Genomic DNA, 6,000 nt, shown 5'->3' with positions numbered 1-6,000 from the left:
CAATGGACTCAGCAGGGTATGTATGTAAGTGTGTGTGAGTGTGTGGGCATGTGTGTGAGAGAGAGAAAGAGAGAGAGAGAGATAACCAAAGAAGAGGTCATGGATATGAGAGAGAGTGGGGGATACAGGAGGAGTTGGAGTAGGGAGAAGGGAGATAGCAATAATACAGAGTACTAATATAAGAAATAAATATACAAACAAAAGTTAAAAATAAATAGAACGAACCATTTTTCGTCTTTTAAACTTTACCGCTGCGCTGGGTTGCATTAGTAGCACTTCAAGCTCCCCTGTCTCCTGCTCTTTAATGATAAGCTTGCTTTCTCAGTGTCTTCGCACCCACCCATTCTCCCAGATATCTCCCACACTGTCAACTTTCAGGGCTAACCCCAACTCTCCATCTCTAGCCCAGACTTCCTGCCTTCCAGTCCTATTTCATACTCTCTTGACAGCATGACTTTTCCCATTTGGATATCTCAAGTTTATAGACAGAAAATAGAATAAATCACTGTTCAGTCCCTCCATTTATACCCCCTGGTCTGAGGGAATGGTGCAGCCAGGATCACAGGTCCAGTACCAAACATAACAGTTGCTTGGATTTCTCACTGAACCTCAGAAGCTTCCCCTCTTTTCTCCATCATCACAACAACATGTGACATGTCCTAGCTGTTTTACCTTGTAACATATCTCCTTGTTAAATTACCTTTAAAGAGGGAAAATTGGCCATGCCATGTTTTAATATTCCCCATGACTGCATTTTCCTGGAGAAGACAATTTGATTTCATAGCAGGACACAGATGAAACTTCTATCTTGCATTCATTTGTCTGGTACTCAATGCCCTGGCTCAAGCATGCAGTTATTTTGATTCCCCTGGGTTTTCAGTTTTGCTACATTTTTAACAAAATACAATTCCATAAATGCTTATACCTGTCCTGACAATTAAGGTAAATTCGAGTAATTTTCACTTTTTATGTGTTACTCATCTATGACACCTACAACGCATACCTAAAGTTGGTTAAGTTCTGTCTTTAAGGTACCCATTAATGATGAAAGAAGAAACCACATGCCGAAGAGACAGACGACTATGTGACACACATTAATTAAGACTGTCCTTTGTTCCCTCAAAAGGAGATAAGTGGACAACAAAGCCCAAAGGCCCAAGATGGTAGCCCAATGGTGTAGAATAATCTGTGAGGGAGAGAACAAGGGATGTTCTAAATACCTCCTCCCTTTCTAAGTCTATCACGTACCTTTTCCCACCATATCAGGTAATTGTAGTTCAGTAGACTGCTACTGTGATGAAACTTTGCCTGAGGTTTCCTTTCTACTGAGGGTAATTTTTCCAAGAGAGTGTCCCTTTTTTTTGTAGACATGTGCTGTGTAATGTCTCTAAGATCACACGAGAAGAGTCGGATATGTTTACCGACACGGAAGAGGCAGGTGAGCCATCTGTAGAAATGTGGGCTTCTGGATATAGCTGAGGGTTGACGACAGGAAGAAGAGCCTGAGGATGTTCGACTCAAGTCATGAAGACCTTGGCAGGGTGTGATGAGCAGATGATGAATCGAATCATAATATTGGATCATAAGTTCCTAGACTAGAGGAAAATATACTGGGTCGTCCTCATGCCCCTTATAAGTCCATGAATATTCATAAAAGCCAAACTGCCAATCAATACAAGTAAAACTTTTAGGTGGATGCACTATGAGAGTGGTTGTGGCCATAGTGTGATCCAGCATGTCCTCATGAGGCTCATTTGCTGGACTAGGATCTCCACCTTGGTGTTAATGGGAGATGAGAAAAGCCTTAAGAGGTGGTTGCGTCATTTAGGGAGACGCCCTTGAAGGGGATTAGAGGAAACTGGTCTTTTTCTTAATCATTTCCTTCCCACTCATAGGTGGCTAGTTTGCTCCATCACTCATTTCCTAACATGTTACAGACCTTCCAAGTGAGCATGGACTGCCACCCTCAAACCGTAAACCAAAGAAGACCTTTCCCCTTTATAAACTGATTGTCTCCTGTATTTCATATAGTAATGAAATCTGACTATCACATTTGTCACAGGAGGTTACAGAAGGAAAACATACTAATTTTAACGAGTATTTTATAAGATGAAAAATTTTCCCTTTGTGCACACATGCAAATAAAGTCCACAAAAGAAAAAAAAAAAGACAAAAGAAAGGCATAAGAGTTTCTTCCCTGGCAGGTAATTCTAGAACAGCTAAGATTTAGTTGTCTATAGATCCCTGCTGCAAAACTGAAGAAGATCACAGATAATACTACTTGAGGAGCTAACTCTGGTGTGACATCACTCATAAGACTGAGGCAGAAGTCCCTGTCCTCTGTTAACTGATAGAATATAAAGTCCTACAGACAAAACTTTATTAAAATGATGTGAAAACTCTACCATGGCTGTGAAAACAACTGTTTGCATTCATAGTAATTTTGATTGTTGAAAATGTTTAGGTCACCTTGCCAAAAGTTACAGAGATTTAATCCTACCTGTCAAATGATCGAAGCTAAACATTAGAGACAAGCTTTGCATGTGGAAACGGGATGGGTTAAAAGTAGGAATGAGCCAATAATAATGAAACCAAAACAAGATTTAAAATTGTGTTCTGGAGATCAATGAGCTCTTGTGTCTTAGAAGCAAATTTTAAAATAAACACCCTATGAGGTATAAAAAGCAACAAATCATGAAAGAAAATACCACCAAACCTCAGATGCAAAGAGGAAAGTGACATCCTGTGCGTTTTTATGCTCAGTCTATGCACCTTGTAAAGCTGTTACTTTGTATGTACATGCTGGTTACTTTATGTCAACTTGACACAGTGAAAGTCATCTGCAAATAGGCTAGTAGGGAATATCAGTTGAAGAATTCCCTTTATTATATTGGCCTGGAAGCCAGTCTGTCAAGGCATGTTCTTGATTAATGACCACAGCCCTGTGGGCAGTGCCACCTCTGTGCTGGTGGTCCTGGTTTGAAAAAAAAAACAAAAACAAAAAACAAACAAACAAACAAACAAAAAAAAAACAACCAAACAAAAAACAACTGAGCAAACTCTGGAGAGCAAGCCAGTAAGCAGCACTCCTCCATGATCTCCGCTTCAGTTCCGGCCTCCAGGTTCCTGCCTGACGTTCCATTCATGATGGGCTATCAGCTGCAAGAGAAAATAAACCCTGTCCTCCACAAGTTTCTTTTGTGTTGGTGTTTATCACAGCCCACACTTGACACCATACAAAGTCAAAGCAAATATTTAGTTTTCATATTAGCGCCTCGCATCTTTAAATCATTCTATTAAGTTTGATGATTATTGTTGCTGTTGTGAAGAGAGTATTTGAGATATTAAGTGGACTGTTTTCAAACAGTACAAGCAGGAAGCAGCATATGAGCTGTCGACACACTGTCTGCAGCCTTGGCTTCAAAAGCTGTGCTGTCATCGGGATCTGCAATGTCCCTCAAAGGGCCAACAGCTTGTGGTAACAATGGGGGGTTACAGAGTCCGTGCTGGATGAGGTCTACAAGAGCCTATACTATATAGGAAATACCAGCTGTCATTAGAGGGGATTCATGCCCTTGCCTCTCGCCCTTGCTGTCTCTCTCTGTCTCTTTCTCTCCCTATCTCCTTCTCCCATATAAAGACTCAACTCAATACACACTTGGGTTCTGACAAATGAAAAACACCTGCATCAGAAGTGCCATCATAATAACGTGAGTGAAATTTGCTTATCTTGCTTGAAATGTTTTTGATGGGAATTATATTTTTAAAAGTTCTGCGTTGGTTCAATCTTTAAAGTGTCTTCCTTCAACTATAAAACTAGGCAAGAGGCACCAACTAATTCAATTTCTAAAGTGGTCTGAACAGATATTTCTCAGATGATGAAACACAAATGGCCAAAGAGCACATGAAATAAAGTCCAGTGTCATGAATCATCACACACACAAAAGTAAGTCAAAACCAAAATAATCTGTCATTTCTCCCAGTCAGAACAGATATTGTTAAACAGGTCAAAAGATAACAAGCTATGATTAATATGCAGACAAAAGAATGCTTTTGAAACTGCTGGTGGGTTTGTAAACCGGTACCTCCATTAGGTGGACCAATATCTAAGGATGCTCACAAAACCAGAAACAGAATATGGCAAAGATTTAGATCAGCAGTTTTCAGAAGAAGAAATTGTGTCAGAATATCCAACTAATATGTTTGTTAAACCAACTCCTAATAGATTACCATTACACCCATAGATAAATGTACGTCTCAGCTCTCATCAGAGAAGTTCCCCTCTGGAGTAGATAGAAATTAACACAGAGATCCACAGGTAGGGAGACTGGTTGAGGAATGCCTGGCCTAAATTGGAATTCCTATGTCACACTCTTCTTCCACTTCCTTCTCTCCAAGGTTCAAGGATCACTGTGGAAGATGGCACAGAATGACTGTAAGAGCGAATAGTGGTGGGTGACTACAATGAAAGGGTGCCTTCCAGAGACAGCAGGCCATCTGTACCTATGAACTTACATGTTTGTGATAGCATGCAGAAGACCTGTGCAAACTCAAGCCAGACAAACCCCAGCATGGAGAGGGGAGGTGGCCATTAAGTCCCATCCTTAGCTGAGGAGCTATTGGCCATTGACAGCCACTGGGAGAGGGACAGCCAGTTCTCTTTAAGGTTGTAGCCTCGGATAGGTCAGCCAAGTTATATGGAAAGGGCATTCACCTAAGAGTGTATAGAAAGCACATATTAGGGGGAAGAGAGGACACAAAGTTAGGCTGATAGGGAAGTGGGACAGATCTGGCAGGCTCTAGGAGAAGTGAGAAATAGAATCAAAATACACTGTACAAAATTCCCAAATAACTATTCAAAGTGAGAAACAACGTTAAAGAGATACTAGTACCCTTATGAAGCATTGTCTACAACAGACAATGCCAGAGTCAATCTATTGACTTACTTATTGGAGAATGGATAGATAAAATGCATCACACGTGAAACAGGTTCTTAATCAGCCACGAAATGAAGTCATCTCCTTAAAGAAACATGATGGAACCAGGACTTTCTGCTAAGAGCAATAATCCAGAAACAGAGAGGTCCGCAATGCCATTTTCTCTCTTATGCACAGAGGCCAAACATCAATCTGAAAGCTGAGCACTGGGGACCAGAGGTCATCAAAGGGGACTAGAAAACAGCAGAGGACAATTGAGGTATGTAACAGTAGTAATTCAAAAAGAGGTGATGAGCTTGCAAGGAGGGAGTGGCAGGGGCACAGGATGAGTTGGAAGAGCAAGAAAGGAGTAAATATAATGTAAACCTGGCAATGGAATTCTCAAACAAATCCTTAAATTTAAAATTAAGAAAATATAAAAGAGAAGATAGGGGAGATTAATAATGGGTTTATATACATATATATGTGTGTGTATATCGTTCTGAAGAGAAAGCTTTAAAGGTTCTAAACACAAATGATAAAGATATGTAAACAGTAATTACCCTGCTCTAATCAGCACATACTCTAGACATACGTTAAAATATTATGCCATAAATATATACAAGTGTAATGTCAATAAAGATAAAAAGAAATCCCAAACAACAAGATACCATTGTTTTTCATGAAACTAGTAGAAATTGCGTTTCTTCAGTATTTTGGTAAGTATTGGCAACATTTTAGTTGAACAAGAGCTAAGAACTGTAACGTCCCCCAAATTGGACAGCTTTGCTCCTACGATACAGGAATATTCACAGAGAATAAGAACATTGTTTATCACTACCCAAAGTGCGTAAGAACTCCCGTGCATATTTTTTTTTGAGATTGTATGATAAACTGCATGTATTATTCATGCGGCATCCAATCAGAATCTATTCTTTTTTTTTTTTTAAACCAATTCACTAATCATTTTGTAACAAATCATGTTTCAAAGGAGGCAAAAAGGAAGTGACAGAATAAAAGCAGGGAAAGGGAAAATATAATCCTTTACTTTGAAACAAGTCTCTCAAAGTATAAAAATCCCAGT

At 39.6% G+C, this 6,000-nt stretch overlaps 1 protein-coding gene across 6 annotated transcripts in view; it reads right to left on the bottom strand.

Moving 5' to 3' along the window:
• Trpc4 (transient receptor potential cation channel subfamily C member 4) overlaps window positions 1-6,000 on the bottom strand; it is a 125,618-nt gene that overhangs the window by 35,651 nt on the left and 83,967 nt on the right. The gene's annotated exons all lie outside the window — the stretch shown is intronic.

The sequence above is a fragment of the Psammomys obesus genome, unplaced genomic scaffold (genome assembly GCF_907164565.1).
Source record: "Psammomys obesus unplaced genomic scaffold, mPsaObe1.curated_primary_1811, whole genome shotgun sequence".
NCBI classification, from domain to species: Eukaryota; Metazoa; Chordata; class Mammalia; order Rodentia; family Muridae; genus Psammomys; species Psammomys obesus.
This window is presented reverse-complemented; position numbering and strand designations above follow the sequence as displayed.